This window comes from Manis pentadactyla, chromosome 7 (genome assembly GCF_030020395.1).
Source record: "Manis pentadactyla isolate mManPen7 chromosome 7, mManPen7.hap1, whole genome shotgun sequence".
Lineage (NCBI taxonomy): Eukaryota > Metazoa > Chordata > Mammalia > Pholidota > Manidae > Manis > Manis pentadactyla.
Window position 1 is genome coordinate 11,306,964 of NC_080025.1, and position 19,867 is coordinate 11,326,830.

Below are 19,867 nucleotides of genomic sequence, written 5' to 3' on the forward strand. Positions count from 1 at the left end.
AAGTCACGAAACCATTAAACTCTTGGAAGAAAACATAGGCACGAACCTCTTAGACATAAACATGAGTGACCTCTTCTTGAACATATCTCCCCGGGCAAGGAAAACAACAGCAAAAATGAACAAGTGGGACTATATTAAGCTGAAAAGCTTCTGTACAGCAAAAGACACCATCAATAGAACAAAAAGGAACCCTACAGTATGGGAGAATATATTTGAAAATGACACATCCGATAAAGGCTTGACGTCCAGAATATATAAAGAGCTCACACGCCTCAACAAACAAAAAACAAATAACCCAATTAAAAAATGGGCAAATGAACTGAACAGACGGTTCTCCAAAAAATAAATACAGATGGCCAACAGACACATGAAAAGATGCTCCACATCGCTAATTATCAGAGAAATGCAAATTAAAACTACAATGAGGTATCACCTCACACCAGTAAGGATGGCTGCCATCCAAAAGACAAACAACAACAAATGTTGGCGAGGCTGTGGAGAAAGGGGAACCCTCCTACACTGCTGGTGGGAATGTAAGTTAGTTCAACCATTGTGGAAAGCAGTATGGAGGTACATCAAAATGCTCAAAACAGACATACCATTTGACCCAGGAATTGCACTCCTAGGAATTTACCCTAAGAACGCAGCAATCAAGTTTGAGAAAGACAGATGCACCCCTATGTTTATTGCAGCACTATTTACAATAGCCAAGAATTGGAAGCAACCTAAATGTCCATCGATAGATGAATGGATAAAGAAGATGTGGTACATATACACAATGGAATACTACTCAGCCATAAGAAAAGGGCAAATCCAACCATTTGCAGCAACATGGATGGAGCTGGAGGGTATTATGCTCAGTGAAACAAGCCAAGCAGAGAAAGAGAAATACCAAATGATTTCACTCATCTGTGGAATATAAGAACAAAGGAAAAACTGAAGGAACAAAACAGCAGCAGAATCACAGAACTCAAGAATGGACTAACAGGTACCAAAGGGAAAGGGACTGGGGAGGATGGGTGGGTAGGGAGGGATAAGGGGGGGGCAGAAAAAGAGGGGTATTAAGATTAGCATCCATAGCGGGGTGGGAGAAAGGGGAGGGCTGTACAACACAGAGAAGACGAGTAGTGATTCTACAACAGTTTGCTACGCTGATGGACAGTGACTGTAAAGGAGTATATAGGGGGGACCTGGTATAGGGGAGAGCCTAGTAAACAAAGTATTCGTCATGTAAGTGTAGATTAATGATTAAAAAAAAAAAAAAAAGGGCAGTTCCTGTGTGGTAACCTCCAACGAGTTCTACACAAGGGTATAAATGGCATATAAAAGTGTAGGCAAAGGGTCTGTTTGTGTTTATACAGAGGATCAAAGCCTAATTTGGGCTACCCCGAAAATGAACTAAGATACAATATGAAAAAGAACTTCCGACATCAGCACTCTCGGGAAGACTCATGCCAGAAGATGATCATCAAAAAACCCCAACAAAGATCCACGCACTGCTACAGCTGTAGATGCACTCATCCCACCAGCTCCTGGACTTGCCATGGGAATGAGGAAGGAGATATCTAAGCTGGCCTGTGCATACAGTAAAACAACAAATTTGACTGGATCTATACTGTTGGAACTCAACCAAGAATTAGGAGAAGTGCAAATTGTAGCACTCCAAAATCTTACAACCACAGACTATTTATCGTTAAAAGAACATATGGGATATGAACAGTCCCCAGGAATGGGTTGTTCTAGTTTATCTGAATTCTCTCAGACTGTTTAAGTTCAGTCGGACAATATCCACCATATCATAGATAAGTTTTCACAAATGCCTAAGGTGCCTAACTGGTTTTCTTGGTTTCACTGGAGATGGCTGGTAATTACAGGTATGCTTTGGTTAGGTAACTATATTCCTATTATGTTAATGTGTGTGCACAATTTAATTAGTAGTTTAAAACCTATCCATGCTGAAGTTACTCTACAAGAAGATATGTCAAAGAAATAATCAATCTTCCCAGGTTTTCTTCTGCCTGCTACTTCTATAGCTTTTCTTCTTCCTACCTAATCACAACCTTTAAATAGAACTCGTGCCACATGTCGAATTTACCAAGTATCATAATTCTTCCAAGTGGTAAAGACACCTCAAGACAAATGCTGGGCATAGAAGCCACAGGGCATAAATATGCAAAGAAATAAAAAGCTAACCTTTTCAAACAATAAGGCTTCTCTCTCACTTACCAACTTCACATTTCCCTGTATGGCCCCGGAAGATGACTGGTTAGCCAGAGACGGGTAAGATTCCTCAAGGGAGGAACAACCGAAGACAGGCACAGTCGCAGGGGGCCATCTGGTGAGAAAACGGGGAGCAGCAGAGGTGAGGCTTAGAACCTCCCCCCTCATGTTCTGAGAGAAATCTTCTGCATACATTGATGTTTATTGCCCTCGTCTAGCTCGGATTAACACATAGTCTACAGGCACACACCTGATCATCTACATTTGCTCTCTTACAACACTAAACTCTGTTTTCTACCTTTATCTCGTATCTACCTACCACTTCAGCATTTTATTAAAAATAATAATAATAGAGAAATGTGGTATCCACATATAAATCAAGTTTAAAAATCAAATGAATATTCACATTTGAACTGACTGTGTATAGTTCATAATGCATGAACAAAATCGAAAGCTTCTGTGATGACTGCCCTTGCACTGCTCACCATGTAACTTATTCACTATGTAAGAATTTGTACTCCATGTAAGAATTTGTTCGTTATGCATCAGAAGATTGGAGACTGACGAAAATTAGGCTTGGGGTGGATTAATGATTGTGCATTGAGTATTGACCCCCCTATACAGAAATTTATTGTGGTTAACAACTATTTGATCAATAAATATGAGAGATGCCCTCACAAAATATATATATATATATATATATATATAAACACACTTCCAATTGTAAAATAAATAAGTAACCGGGATGTAATGTATAGCATAAGGAATATAGTCAAAATATTGTAACAACTTGGTATGGTGATAGCTGGTACCTAGAATTATCATGTATATAAATGTTGAATCACTGTGTTGTACACCTGAAACTAATGTAATGTAATACTGTTGTCAATTACCCTTCAATTAAAAAAAAAAATGACAATATATGTAGTTGGTAAAATATTAAGTACAGGCAATATATAAAATCTTTGAAATAGTTTAAGCCTTTTAGAAAAGCTGTAATGTCACAGACCACCTCAAATGATTTCCTATGATTCAACATTAGGAGAATGGAATTTTGTAGATTTTATTAAATATATGTCAGCCAAACCATACATGGAAATCAAAACTTCCATAGGAGGAGGAGAAGACAACATGTAGTTTAACATAAAAGGCCATCTGGATGAGGTGCCCTCCCTCACGATGACACTGACAGCAGTGACACTGCCCCAGACACAGAAACGGGGGAGGTGGGAGGGAAGAGGCAGTGCAGACTGTCTTGAGGTTTGGAATTTTCAGGAGAGACCAGTGAAGCAGTGAAATAATGAGCTATGTGGGACAAATGGGAAAAACAAGGGGTGCACAGGTCTATGAACATTGCCTAGGAGCTTGCATTCTCTAATTAGAACCAGAATTTGGGATCTTATCTCTTCCCTGGACAAAGATCCTTAAGGTCCCATGAATGTACAGAGACTCGCCTGAGGTCATTTAAGCAATGCCAGATCTCTCCCTGGCCTGTAAAGCAGACTTCCAGTGAAGTGAGCAGTGACAAGCTGGTGGAGAGCCACAGCTCTGTCCCAGTCATTCACCACGGCTGCCTGCCATGTGGTTCTCAATCCCTTTACATGCTGTGTCTCTGCCATTTTACTTCTGGGTATTCACCTCTCATCAATTTTGGAGATCCACCTGAACACAGTGAGCTTGCTCACCTCAGCTGCTGTGTAAGCTCTTACCCCTGTTCTCTGTTAATTCAGTGCATTCAAAAACAGTAAGGTCACAAAGTTTGCCAAAAGCTCACTTTCATTTCAATAAAATGCATAGATACTAATTACGGCACATAGATCAGCCTATAGTGGTGTACGCAAAGAAATTCCCAGGATTTGAAGCCGTAAAGAAGCACGTCTGGGCACACAGTGTCAGAGGGTGGGTTGACAGATGGGTGTCACTAAATCTGAAGGGACATCATTGCAATAGGGAGCGTCCATTATAGCCACAACTTTGATACCAGGTTATTTATTATTCTTGCTAATAACTTTCATGAGGCATAAAAAGAAGCAGCTAAAGTCAGAGACACACACAAAAACAGTCATAATTATGTGCACGCACACACTCACACACACACACACACACACACACATATAGGTATTTAGCTATTTGATTGATTTCCTTCTTCAAAATTAATCTCCAGGTGTTCCCTAGTTAATACCTCATTATATCCCTCTGGCTTTACCATCACCAAATTTTGAGAAAAAAGTTGTTTTTCTCCATTAGTGCATGACCATGCCATTGCCTCCCAGCCTAACCTCTAGATCAGTGAGAACGATTTTAACATGTAAGCTAGCAGGGCACCTGGATGGGGTGGAAAATTCCCCAAATTCTTTCCAGAGAAGGCCCAAGGGAGTGAGGCTACCTGGCCCTTCACAAATACATGTCACTTGCACTTTCTCCTCCATGTAACACTATTTCCTCCCCTTCCACTTGTGCTGGCGAGGTTAGACCCATTATTCCAACCAGCATGAATCTTACCACTTCAATTAACACTTCCTCTGGGCACAAATACGCATTCTCTTTTCTGTGTTCCCATAGCATTTACACATAACGGCATAGAAGGGCTTTGGATATCCATGTTATGTCCAGTAACAAACATATCAAAAGCCTTTTAAAATACTGAATGCATTAACATGGGGAACGTATAGCTGATTCTTTGTATGTCCTCAGCATCCTATCCAAAAACAGGTTCGAAAGCACAAAGCAGGTAACATGCACAGAGCCCCGATTCAATAAATGAATGTATGTACTGAGTACCATCAGTTAAGGAACGGGTCTGTTGTAAGGGTGTGACTCAGTATGTCCAAGCTATCATTCACCCCCAGCACTAGCTTGGGTGTCTGTTTTTCTCTCCTCTTCCAAGAAAGAAAAATGGAAAAGTCAAAATGTTTAATGTTCATCCTGTCTCTAATACTTAGACAACCTGTGCCTACGCCCACAGTAAAGAACAGGTGAGCTGCCAATATGAAAAGCCATATCCATTTCTTCTCACCCCCAGTATTTAAGTTTTTATTACTGTGAAATGGGATATTGTTTCGGTTATGAGATTTTTCACTTATTATAACCAATGCCTACAAGTTTATATCATTTTTAACATTAGAGCAATCTTTAATAGTAATATTGCATTTTATCCAATGAATAGGTAAAATAAGGAGAAATTACTTTGGAAGGAGTATATTATATGAAAACTATGGTTAATCACACTGTCCTTTTTGTTATTTGCTTCTGAAGCATGTTTTCTGAAGGTAAACCTTCAGATATGGCAAAACACTTATAATTGGCTGTATTTTATATAGATTGTCTTTCTCTGGGGGAATTAGGTTGAATTAAAAGATGATTACACTGGAAAATGTGACTTTTTTTTCTTAAATAACTATTATGAAGACTTACTTAAATTGATCTTATTTTTGATTCATTGTCATATCAAGCATTGGTGATTTTAATAATCTGCTATATTCAGGTCAAAACAAGTTGAAACTTAGGTGTTTGACCCTTAGTGGTTGATGTTCTGAAAGTAACAGTTGGCTGCTTTGCATTTCAAATGTATTTTATATTCCAGCTGACTTCTCTTTGTTCTTACGAAGGAAAGGGTTATTGACAGGTCTGTATACCACTTCTCTGTCCTTATGAACAGGACAACAACAGATGAACCCCTTGTAAGCATGAACTGATAAACTGGGGTTTCTCAGGGGCTGCCAGTTGTTATTCATCTAGAAATGTTTTTAGTGAAATATTCATGGTCTGTCATGAATAGACTGCCAATAAACCTGCCATTTATGGGTAGCAGCTGTGTTGAAACACGAACATTTGAACCATAAAGAGCTAGATGATAGGAAGATAGAGAAGCTGAGAGATCCCTAAACTCAATGGCAGCTCTGTGCTAACCTATCCCTCACACAGCTCTCTCTCTCTCAGAACCAAACCTCATCTGGGCAGAAATGGGGTCTCCAAGCTAAATCTGAGGGGTTTAGGCACCCCTAGATATCGATGTTACACATGCTATTACTTTTACCATATATATTTTGCTTATCATCAGCAACAGTCTGGGATGGATGTGACATGTATTTCGTGTGAGTTTGACTGACAATTAAGGCCTTTGTGTTCATTCAATTCAAATATCATAGAAAAATTCAACCTTAAATTGTCTTTGCACAAAGGAACAACTCTAATTGCATATCTGACTAAAAAAGTATAATGGTAGATGCCTACACGCTTCCCATTGTTTGGACCCACAAGCTGGGCTGGTTCCCTGCTCTGCTGTTACCCGATTTGCTTTTAATGTCATTAAGCAAGTAAAAAGTTCTACTGGAACACATACTTGACATTTGCTAGTAAAGATATCTGCTCAGGCTGGGACTTTTCTGACAACGGTAATGATATCATTAGTTATTTTAATAGTTTAAATAGTGCCTTGGAGGTGAGAAGATCTGCCATTAAGGGAAGAGAAAGCACAGCTGAATTGTCTCATTAATGAATTGAGCCACTCATTAGCTAATCTCGTCCAAAGTCTCTAATGATGTCCTGGCTAATGGCTGCTAGAAATATGGAAGAATCTTAATAGAGGGTTCTCAATCTAACTTCTTTGCAGCTATAACATCAATAGCTTTGTATGTAATAATAACAACATACAGAAGAGCAGCCAGCTTTTATTGACTACTTTCTCTATGTCCAACATACATGGGAATACAGAATACCTGAACAGACAACCTGAATTCATTCATTTGGCTAGCCACTCAATGTCTAACTCAAGTTATACACAAACTTATTAAATGGGGTCCACTGATATAATTGCCAACTGTTCAAAACTGTACAGATGGTGCGTACACGCAGATCCCCAAGGTTCATGATTTATGGAGAAGACGTATACTGCATCTTGACTCTACGGAGAAGAAAATTCCTTTCTCCCAAGAAGCAAAAATATCCATCCTGGGGTACTAGAGAAGGTTTTGTTATTGTTGTTTTTCTCCTTAATCATTGTAACTTGGTTTTAAAAGCAACCAAAAAATGAACAATGAATATTCACTTACTGATGTGAGGTGCTGTATTAGGTAGTATGGGAGAAAGAATGTCGCAGAGTCCTTTAAAGGTAGTGTCTGATGCCTCCAGCAGTTGATTCTGAAGGAGGGCAGAGTTTGTCAGAGAACTTGACCCCCCTTAGTAACCTGTAGCAGACAAGTCCCAGTGTGGGCAGTCAGAAGCCTACACTCAAATTCCACCTCTGCTTTTACCAACTGCATGACTTTGGCCAAAGATTAATCTTCCAGTATTTCATTTTTCTCATTTCTAAAAATGGAGACACCAGTAACTACCTCATTGGCCTGTTGTCTGAATTGAATTCAAAGGAGATGATATATATATAATGTTCCATTACATGTTAAGTACCTAACAGATGGAGGCTGGTACTCTTTTTATGTTCATTGTTAATAGCAGAAGTACTACTGGGCCAGTTCATCTCAGAGATATTATGCCTCAGTTTCCTCTGCCTAAGATTTCAGCACCTCCTGCCAACCTTGGCTTGAAGCCTGCCCCAAATCTCTATTTATCTGCTTTAAGCTCCCTTCCCAGAGGCTAGACACACTTCCTTTACATACCCTTCCCACCAATACCATTACCTCCTCCCTCCTCCCTGCCCCCAATCCACTGGCTGTATTTCTACCCTGGAGTAAATAGGCAGAATAATGCTGAGGCCCACTTGTTTTTGAGTAAGAGCTGATGCAATGACATTCTTTTCTGTTTTGCCCCACCAAACAGCTGGACACCCTCAGACTTCAGAAACAGCTTCAATCAGGGCTAAGCTTCCCTTTTGTACGATGTAACATTTGCCTGCTAAATTGGGGGCAGCCACTGTATTAGGTTGTGTTTCCCAGTCCCCTCTTCTGTCTCCTCCCTGTTGGCTTAGGTCCTAGTGTGCTTTCACATGTGAGCGTTTTATATATTAGACAATGCAAAGAAATAAAAACAGCAACTTCAGCAAAGGAGCTTACAATTTACTTTTCAACATAACCTTAAATTCTACTCCAAAAATACTTGGGCAACTGACATAAAACATTATTATTTTACTACCCACTTCTGAACCAGTAGAATTCTATTAACAAACACCAGTGCAGCAACCAACAAAAAACCTGTCTTTCGTCTTACCTTATACTGGGGTGCTGGTGTGGGCAGAAGGAAGGCAGTTAAACGGGAAACGGAAGCATGTCTTGAAATTCTCATCCATTTTATCAGCCTAAAAAAAAGCACAGCAACTGGATTTTAATACTACTGCAACATTAAATGTCATTAATAACATTCAGCATTATTTAAGCAGATGGAGTTCTAGATATTTATGAGATTAAAAAGAGCTCCTAAGCAGAAATCATAATCTTCCCTCTATAACCAACTCACACTCCAGCCTCTCCATGCTTCTCAGTAGTTTCTATTTTGATCTTCGACATGCAAGTTGATAGCCTTGTAAGTGTTCAAATATCATTTTAGCAGAAATACAAATAAACAATTGGCAGTATCCTTTAGATGGCATTCTGTTGAAACTAGCTGAACGTGATTGCTCCTATAAACATCATCTTAGTGTTTTATTCCTTAACAAAAACTTTTTTTATTAAGACTTTATTCTTTTTAGAGAAATGTCAGGATGACAGCAGAATGGAGGGGAAGCTAGAGATTTCCTGTACACTCCCTGCCCCAACACCTGCACAGCCTCGCCCATTATCAGCACGGACATTTGTTACAACTGATAAACCTACACTGATGCATCGTAACCACCCAGTGCCCACAGTTCACAGTAGAGGTCACTCTTGGTATTGTACCTTCTATGGATTTGGACAAATATACAGTGACATGTATCCATCATTATAGTATCATACAGAGTATTTTCAGTTGATCTAGAAACCTGTGATCTGTCTATTCATCCCTCCCTTCCACCTCCAACTCCTGGCAACCACAGAACTTTTTACTGACTTCATAGTTGGGCCTTTTCCAGAATGTCATTTTTTTTGGGAATCATACAGTATATACTATTTTCAGATTGGCTTCCTTCATTTGATCATAGGCTTTTAAGTTTCCTCCACATCTTTTCATGGTTTGATAGCTCATTTCTTTGCAGTGTTAAATAATACTCCATTGTCAGTGTGTACGACAGTTCATTTATCCCTTCATCTACTGAAAGACATCTCGATTATACAAAAGCTTTTTATATGGGGTATTTAGTGTTAGACAAGTGATATTCTGTAATCAAAGCAGTACCCCCCCACACGCAAATGGCCGCACAATGTAACAATTTTCTTTTAATGAGGTTTAGATCTAATCTAATAATGTCACTCTGCTGTATTAGGATAGGCTATCCTGTGACAAACCCCCAATCTCAGCACAATGAAGGCTTATCCCTCTTGCATAGAGTCCAGTGTGGATCTTCCTGGGAGGCAGCACTCATGTATACTTCTCCTCCCCATGGGGACTCAGGAATTCAGGCCCTTTCCATTTTGGATCCCCCATCTCTGCATGGCGTCCAGGTTTGCTGGGTAAAGGGAGAAGGGGATCATGACATCGCCCACAGGGACGTTCATGGCCAAGTCTGGAATTATCATATAATTTCCACCCTCACTTCATTGACTAGAAACTGAAAACATGGCTCCCACATATCTGCAAGGAATTATGGAAATGTGACCCTCCAGGGTGCCTAGCGGGGTTATTATATGGGATTGCAAACAGAGCACTGTCCTTGCTGTGCCCTCAACACTTAAATTGTATCTGTAATGTAAATAAATTTTATCTATTTAGTACTTAGTACCCATATGTCAATATGTTTAACTGTTTTAGATTATAAAGGGTAGAACCAAGGTCTACGTAATTCTCAGGATAGAGTGCTTAGTACATGAATGGGTAGGCAATTAAGAAAGGACTCTTCATATTGATGTTCCAAATGAAAACAATATGAACATTTGGGTATATGTTCAATAGACACAGGTGATTGTAGAGGAGAGAAGGACAGAGCAAACTGGTCGATTATCACAGCCACTGTTGATCACTAATTGGTGCACTGCAGAAACAAACATGGCACAGGGTGAATCAGGCAATACTCTACTGCATAAATTCTACCAGAGTACTGTCTGCTGCCTCATGGGTCCCAAAGGTCCCACCCACATCAAACCACTCTCACGTACACAAGGCCTCCGTGAAGAATGGAATTTCCCCCAGCTGAGTGGACGTAATTTTGGCTGCTGCCAGATGAAGGAACTTTCTGAAGCAATTGTTGACATGGAAGTGAACAAAAAGGCTTTGTGTATAGGAGCCAAAAAGAAAAGTCTAAACAACTTCATGAAGAGATGCAATAGCTTCCCAGCACATCAAACACATACTCTTGGTGTGTTTTGCTTTTTGTAACCAAAAACTTCTCTCAATAATATGGGTAATTAGCCCAGTACTCAGTTGGGGGCTCAGCTCAGCTTCTGTCTCAGTAAACAGAAGGGAGAGATTAGCTCTGGCGCAGGATACCTGCCAAATGGTAGTCCTCACTGGATGGATGAAAATAAACCATTATTAAAAAGTCTTGTTCTAGCCTTAAACATTTCTCTGTTTTTGCTGTACACTTAGGGCTCCTCAAGCTCTGCACAGTCCTAGGGGGCACCATCCCCACAGGACTACCCTGTTTTCCACACTGCATTTGTACAGGGGAAGTCTTTAGGTGGGTAAATACATGCATTTACCCCTTCCAGAATGGTCTTTTCACAAAGAGAACCTGAATATGTAATCACTTTGCTTAAAACACTCTAAATGCTCCTCGCTTAGGACTGCTTGTAGGAGAAAGACTGAAATCCTTCCCATAGCCTCTGGAGCCTGACATAATCTGGCCTCTCACGGAGTCTTCAGCCTCCTGTAATATCACAGGCCCCGGGCCCCACCTCCTGTGTTCCTCCATTGCTGTCTTCTCGTTGTGAACTCGCTCCACAGGCCTTCACATCTCCCCCAGGAATGGGTTCTGCCCTCTGGCTGCAGCTCAACTGCACTTCCTGGGGAAGCCTTTCCCGACTTTTCGGACTAGGTGAGAACCCCGAGTGTGTGCTTTCTTGCGGCCTGTACCATCTGCGACATCGCCTTTCAGACGTACATGCGTCACATACAGATGTGTGTCTTTGGCATAGGAGGTGGTGCCGACACGGGCATCTGACTTCCTTCCCGGATGCCTCTCTGGGGCATGCAAGTTGCTGGTGAGAGCAGACCAGAGGTGCCGGTGGCTGGCCTCCAGTTTGAAGAGATGTTTTAACTGCTTGGAGAGTGTCTTAGGCTCATTCTCCCTCTCAGTAGCTAGAAACTTAGTCAAACCCTGTAGGAATGAACCTCTAAGGGCCAAAAATGTGATGTATTTGGGAACATTCTTAAACACTGCTTAACTGGCTATGACATGGTTTTGTGAAGTGACTGTACCGATACTGTAAAACCTGGGCCTGTGATGTATCTGCCCCCAAATAAGTGTTGTTTTCTCCCCTCCCATATTGCTGTGAACGGTGGCACCTATGTGGCATATGTTTGATTTTTTTTTTTTATGTTTTATGTGGAAACTACCAACTACTGTAATTTACATGTGTTTTCTTATTGAAAATAAGGTTGTCTTCCTTTCTGCATTTTCTGTGTATGTGTGTTTTACCAATTAACTACTTTTGCAGTTTTAATCCTATGTTATTTCTCCTACTTTGAGTCAAAGGGGAAAACAGTTTAAAAAGCTGGAATCACCCCCCAAAACATGTGATGTTAAGTAGACATATACAGGTTTCCTATACCTGTACAATCACATGGTTAATACCTACCTCATGTCCCAAACTCCAAGCTTCACGAAGCCAGAGATTTTGCTCTGCGTGGCATTTCCAGAGCAGGCCCGGTGCCTGGGGCATTGCCGGCCGACAGTAGCACACTTCACTGAAGGCAGGGAAGGCTTGGAAGTTAATCAGCTTTGACTTTGAAGGGAGAGCCTGGTCATTCCTGGTCAGTACTTCGAAGGTCAGGGCGTAGGGCTAAGCTCTGCTTCCTAAAGCCGTGCCCTCTTGTGGGCCGCTTGCCCTCAGTGCCCTCATCCTTGTGCCATCTTGCTAGCAGTTGCCCCACTTGCATTCATTACTCTATCTGGTAACCTGCAGGTCCCTGATCCTCCACTCAGCCGGCTCCTGGATGCTCATCACAGGCTCAGTACCTTCTTTGAGTGCAGAGCTGGACGCTGCCTGTTTAATATTGGTACCAAGAGGCGCTGATGATGGAGCCATTCACAATCCCAGGTGATGGCGGAGCAGAGTCCACTGTTACATAAATGCTTCCCCCATCTCAGCTGTACTCACACAGAGAGCTAATGCTTCCCACAGTGATTCATCTCTTTCAGGGTGTTACCCCTGTACCAACCATTCTATCACTGTTCCCATGCATGGCTGTGTTAATAAGAAAAGGACTCATGTTTGTCAAGAAAAAGACATCCTTGTACTTCAGAGGGATTTGGACTGCTCAGAGATTCAAACTGCTTCTTTGCCCTAGCGGACAAAAACATGATAGTATTTACACAGACAGGTTCTTTGGTAAGGCCAAGGGCATGTCATTTCAAACCACATGTTCTATGATATTAACTGCCGTTGTTACCCATGGGGCTACCAGAGGAACTGCCAGTGAGGCCCCAGACTGTATCTGTGTATAGAAATGCGTTAGCAGGGATAGCCCTGGTTTAAGTACAACTCAAATATCTTCTGAACTTGATCTAAATTCTAAATTAATTCTGCACCCTCCACATAACAACCCATTTGCCTTTGAGACTGAGCAGAGTAGACATTCCGACACCACACAACAGCCGTATCAACGCACTGTCAGTTTGCCTTCAGTGCAGACTACGTCAGTAGAAAGTGAGGATAAGAGCTCAGCGCTTTCGAGAGTCACCCCTATCAAGATCTGGACCCTAAGGCCTCCCTTGGTTGATTTGTCTCTTGACGGTTTTTTTATTTGACCCTTTCTTTCTGACTTCCTATCTGGTCCAGCTCTTCCTGGTTTCCTATCTGGTGCTGTTTCTTTGTACTAATTAATACTTTCATCCTAACATGTCTTTGTCTTTTAATTCTGGCCCTGTATCAGGCTGTGTTCTTGATAACCAACCTTCTTGCCTTGACCCTAGGGCACTTTCCTTTGAGCTGCCTGATGGGTGAGCTCAGACCCCGGAGGGTCAAGTTCAGACATATTTTGAAGTATGTAATCTACTGGTTACAATCTTTTTGTGTGGTTCCTATTAGACACCCAATCTTGGACTCATACATACTAACTCTCAGTTCCTTTCACAATAAAGTTTCTTTTTTAATGGTGAACTCATTTATACCAAAAAGTGTGCACTATGCAGAAACAAAATGGCAGATACTACTTACATCTAAGTTTATAAATATTCATCTATAAAAATTTATTTTTCGTTTTAATTATTTTCATATTCAGATGAGTATAAGGTAACCACTATTAATTTGTAGATTATCTTAATGCTTCTCAAAGATGGTGTCATGAAATGCTGGTCGGAGGATCATAGTACAATATAATTTCAATGCAAACTGAGATGCTTTTCAGAATAAAAAGGGGCTCTCTTAATAATTGCACTGGAGCAAGAGGCATAAAACATGAACTGCCCTGGGAAAGCTGGACTGTAGTTACCTCAGTCATGACTGTCCTGCAGACCATTTGAATAATAAAATAAAATACTAACATATAACTACATATATTCTTTCCATCACTAAATTGTTCTAAATTATGAATAATGTTAAAAGGGGAAAAATAAATGTAGTTATGCAATATCCCAAGAACAGTATATCTAGAAGCAAATTATGTAGGAAATTTATGGGAGAAAGGTTCACAAGTACTGTTGTTATGGTTATATTGATATATTTCCATGTATTATTCTCCAGTAGTTTAAGGCATTTTTATTTTTTAAATCTACAATTGGATATAAGCCCGAGAGGAGGAACAGCATCTAATTCATCACTGAGCAACAAAGAGAAATCCTAGTAAGACTTGGTACATGCACACGGTCACCTGCCCTTGTATAGCTTTCTTTCAGTCTGGGCATTAGACAGAGCCATCTATTATGTAAACAGTCATCTACTAACAAGAGTGTACATTTAGAATATGCTGATGAATGTCAAGTAAATGCCAGCAAAGACATAGATAGATAGATAGATAGATAGAGATATTAGATGCATGTGAAAGGACATTCTTAAAGGTAATAAAACAAATAGGAATCACCTAAGTAAGAAAAAAGGAAACTAAAGGTTTATAAGAGTATTAGTGTGAATGTTACCACCAGGAAAAAAAAAAGCAAACCTTCCCCAAACCCCAGAGAAATAAGAAACACAATTAGCATAATTTTATTAAAAAAAAAAAAAGCAAAGGTCTGGTTTCCAGGGGTTATGGATGAGGTAAGAGTTTAAATATAAAAGGTTAGCACAATGGAATGTTTTAGGATGATGAAATTGTGATGTATCCTGATTGTAGTACTTGTTGCACAAATCAACACATGTGTTAACATTTATAGAAAATGTCATTGTAACATTTTTATGTGTGTAGGTATGCATTTATTATAAATACTATTTTAATATAGCAAAGATATATTTGTCAAACTAGATAAATGAATGAATAGGCACCCCCTCCCTGCAAAAAACAGCAAATAAATAGATGGCATGCTGAGACACACATTATAAACATAATTCATACAGTAAATAGCACTTAAAATAGTAACAGAGAGATCAACTACATCAGTTGTATTAATATATGTAAACTGGCTCATTCAATAGGCAAAAAATAGCCTCCCTCCAAGATGCCCAAATCATAACCACTGAAACCTGTGAACAATGGGAAATTAATATATCACCAATAAAATACAAAGAGTTATAGACTGGGTTGCAAAAAAAATCCCAAACTCCCTGTCATCTACAACAAATGCACCAAAAACATTCAGAAAGACTAAAAAATAAAGGTATAGAGAGAGGCACCTAGGCAAATGGAACCAAAAAGCAAAACAAAGGGTGCTGATTTTGATACCTAACAAGGTAAGTACTGGGCCTTGAAGCATTAAACAATACAAAGAATATTTTTTGTGCTACAGAAAGCCTCAGTTTTTCAGTGAGCAGAAAGGAAAGTTTGTTTTCACATCCCTTCAGGTTTTGTGCTATCTCTGGAAATGTCTTAGCTCATTAACTCCCTGCTTTATAAAATAAACCTCATATTAAACGTTCCATTTTGTTTATCACAATTTGGTAACGGCTATAGTAACTTTCAAGCAAAAAGAGCAGCCTTAGGATGGCCCAGAGGACAACAGACATGGCCAAGAATGTTTCAGTGGAGTCTAGGCCAGGCCGGATCACAGACATTAGGTGGCATAAATGACGATGCAGAGGCTCTTCTTGGGGTTTTCTGTGTATGTACAGATCACTATCTCAGAAATGGTCTGGGGCTCATCCCACTCCTGTGCGATCGAAATCCCTGATGGGTCCTGGCAATGTGCCTTTCACGCGCTCCCCAGCCGCTTCTCATCACAGGCTACAGTCTGAGAACCACTGCTCTCCAAGTTAAAGTGAGGCAAATGCATTTCTTTATCAGCAGTTCTCAGACATTAGACTACACCAGCAAGCCATGGACCCCAGTCTCTTAAGAAATGTAAATGATAAAGGGAGAGCACCTTTCATCTCTCAGCTGCCTTAATTAAGATAATTAAGGCATAGATGAAAAGGTATAGTACATCCCACAAGCCAGTGAGCCTACACTTGTTTGTGTATTTTCTTCAAATCCTGCTAGTGAAAATGCCTCCCATCTATTTAGCATTCTTTGGCTTACTAATTCTCCCCAAATTATTCCATTTTTTTAATGAGACTACAGTTCTGCCTGTTGACTGTCTGGTTGAATTATTATACTTCAATCAATGGGAGCAAGAAGAAACAGAACACTTCCATTTACTGGTAATCATTTGTGCTGGAAAATAGCATACTTATTTCTTCCAAATGAAGCAAATATTTTAAATTTGTGCTTGAAATCTTTTATTACTTTTACACACCTACACTGCCTCATTTTCTCAGTAGGATTTAATCCCTGATTCTTATAACGTTTAAATGTATGCATACTTGGAGTGATGTGTAATGTTAGAAATGGCATATTTAAAAATAAATTCTTTTTTTGGTGTCTCAACTTCCATGCAATTTTATTAAGTCATCTTTGGGAACAGAGATACTGTTTAAAAAGGAAACCCCTAAGGAGGATTTTTAAAAATAAAATAAGTTTTAAAGCTCCTACTTTTAAGTAGTTACAATTTAGCTGTGGAACTCTCCAGGTAGTATCAGCCCTCTGCAAGGCCCTTTTCTATACTCTGTCAATGTCTATTTCTCTGGTGTGGGCACCGCATAAGCAGAATTGACATTCCACTTGGGATGGCCAGTTTACGTGCCAGTTTGACTCAACCACAGTCCCAATATTCAAGCAAGCACTAATTCAGGTGTTGCTGTGACGTTCTGTAGATGTAATTGACATTCATAAGCTATTGATTTCATGTAAGGAAGAATATCCCAGATAATCTGGGTGGGCCTGGTTTAATCAGTTGAAGGGCCTTTAAATAAAGAGTTGAGGCTTCTTGAAAGAAGAAGAAATTTCACCTGGGGAGAGCAGCAGCAGCCCATGCCTGAGAGTTCCAGCCTGCCCTAGGGAATTTGGACTTGCCAAGACATCCCCTACAATCACACAAGCCAATTCCTTGCAATAAATCTTAGTATCTCATAGTATATGTCCTACTGGTTTGTTTTCTCTGGTTGAACCCTGACTGATACACTAGTCATCTCTTTTTTCTTCATGTATTCATTCATAAATGGGTTTAACTTTTCAACATTCAATATGGCATTAAGTCTCCTAATAATGTCTATTATAAGGTAAATAAAGTGTCACAGATCACATTTATCACAAAGCAAGCCACATGACTAGACCTCAGTTAAAGGGGCACAGAAGTGTAATCTTTCCATATGCCTAATGATATTTGGTTGACAGCACTAATTACCCTCCCATATCTACTATCTTGAGTTTTTGTGCCAGATTATATTATAGGTGTTAAGGATACCAGGGTAAATACATTCGACAAAGTGTCTTCATGAAGATTCCGTTCTCATCATATAACATTTCAGGCAAGAAGAACATGCAGTTCCAGAATAAACTGTACCCCTAGAACATTGCCTTCTATCAAAAATCTCCTTGGATAGAACCACCTTGCACCAAGAATCAATTCAATTTTCACTCTAGAATTGATGCTAAAATTGAACAATACAGCTAAAGTTGAAGTGACTTTGTGCTGATTTTATAGTCCAACTTGGTGGCAGAGTTGACTAAAGTAAAAACGCAGAGCACTTCTTTTTTGGACTTCAGATTCACATATATGGAACAAACATACAGTGGCCAAAACGTTCCCCTTTGTTTAGAACAAACATTTACTGCATTAACTAGCCCTTACCAGTCAGCCACTCTGCAGCCTCTGATCTGAGTTCTTTGAGAATGTAACATACCTACTGTCACTTCTGCAAAGTGCACCAGATATACGTGGGAGTTTCACTTCAGCACAATTCATTTGATTCATAAGTAAAGGACCAAAAAACATGGTATCCTTATTCATCTGTATTGCCAATCCACATGTCGAGGATTCTCTACTAACATAAGCATGCCAAGTTCAGTTCCCATGTGCTGTCCTAATACCTTCGATTATATTCTGAGCCCATGTATAGTCATACTGCATTCTTAGATTTCATTAAGAAATATACGGGAAGGAATTTTTTAAAAAAGAAAATGTGTGTATTGTAAATGAATGGATTTAACTCTTATCAAGTATGTTCTCACTTACTATTAGTGCTCAAATGACCAGAGCTTTATATGAAACTACAGAAACTAGTAACTCACATTACCATTCAGATAAGCAGACACATAACAGAATGATGCCAACTACCACTGTTTCTGTTTGAAGAACAGAGTAAACACCAAAATAAATAGAAGGCTTCTGTAACCTTGTAACTGTGTGTCGTATCTTCCATGGGTAACAGATGAAAGTCCAGTGATTCATAATACAAAAAAAAGCAATGTGGAGGTAAGTTCCACATCTCTGTAGAGAGCATTGCCTTTGGGAGTCAGGAAAGAATACAAACTGCATTGGCAGTTGCTTTTGGATGACTATGATATGAAATAGACTCTACGTAATTAGAAATCAACAACTAATCTCAACTAAATACACTAAGAAGCAAATGCTGGCATTTATTTTAAGTTACTGAGATACTTTATTCCTATACATTCTCAAACTACCCTCTAGTTTAAGACAGTCATCTCTTGTTTGGACCCTTTCAACATCTCAATGATTCTCCTGGCTTCCCCTATATATTCACAACCAGCCTACTCTCCACACAGCAGCTAGGGCAACCTTGGAGAACCATGTAAAGCCTATTAGATCACTCTCTCCTTAGAATCTTTGTGCTTTTGTCATCAGACAGATCAAAACCTCAAGTCCCTGCACAACTCTGGCTATTAACTACATTTCCAATCTTATTTCACTGGTCTTTTCCTCTTGCTTTATACACTGTTGTGTGTAGCCATGGTGTATTCGCTTTCAAGCTGTATGATGTTCCATTTCATAAATATGCAAATTTTACTTATTCTACTGACGATGGATATTTTAGTGGTTTCCACTGTTAGCAATAGTGCATGATGCTGCGGCACATAGTCTTGTACATGTATGCATATTTGCACATTTTTGTTGGGTATATAAATAGGAGGGAGATTGCTAGTTTCAAAGGCAAGCTTATATTCAGCTATAGCAGTTAAAACCAAATAGTTATGCAAAATAGTTGTAACAGTTGATTCCCCAACCAACAGAGAATGAGACTTGATTTACTCCACATTCCCTCCAACATTGACTGCTGTTACTCTTGAGGTTATTGCCAACCTGTTGTCATATATCACTGTGGCTTCCCTCCCAACAAGTATTTTTCTGTTATTATTATTATTATTAGGGCATAATTATGTTTAGGCTGTGGCTTGCCTTTTTATCTTATTACCTACATCCTTTGATAAGAAATTTTAATTTTGATTAAATCTAGTTGATCACTTTTTTCTTTTGTGTCTTGGGCAGCGTTCTGTCAAAGAAATCTCTGTATAACTGAAGGTTGCAAAGACATTCTACTTTTTTCTAGGAGCTTCATAATTTTGGCCTTTCAATTTAACTCTGCAATATCTTTCAAGTTAATTTTTGCATATGTTGGGCTGTATCGATCAATTTCCAGTTATTTTCATATAGATATGTAGCTAATTCAGTGCTATTTGCTGAAAGTTTTCCTTATTTATTGAATTATTTCTTTGCATTTTTGTGCACATCAGCTGCCCACATGTGTGGATCTATGTCTGACATGCCTATTCCACTCTATTGATCAAGCAAATCACATCAAGCCCTTTATGTTCAACTACTGATTTACAGAAGACACTCAGGACAGAGGAAAACATTGAAGAGGAAAACATTATGCATATGCACTGTGATGCACTGTGCAACATTCAGACTGTGGGAAGTTCTATTGGGAAGATAACCCACTTTCTTCAAGAAATAAGTTACTGGGGAAAAAGG

The 19,867-nt window shown here is 39.5% G+C and overlaps 1 long non-coding RNA gene across 2 annotated transcripts in view; it reads right to left on the reverse strand.

Annotated features, from left to right (window-relative positions):
• The window catches only part of LOC118916865 (uncharacterized), a 170,810-nt gene that overhangs the window by 106,346 nt on the left and 44,597 nt on the right, over positions 1-19,867 (reverse strand). For both annotated transcript variants that reach the window (XR_005026567.2, XR_008998700.1), the window contains exon 2: positions 8,383-8,470. This is a non-coding gene — a long non-coding RNA (uncharacterized LOC118916865). The remainder of the gene's footprint in view (positions 1-8,382; positions 8,471-19,867) is intronic.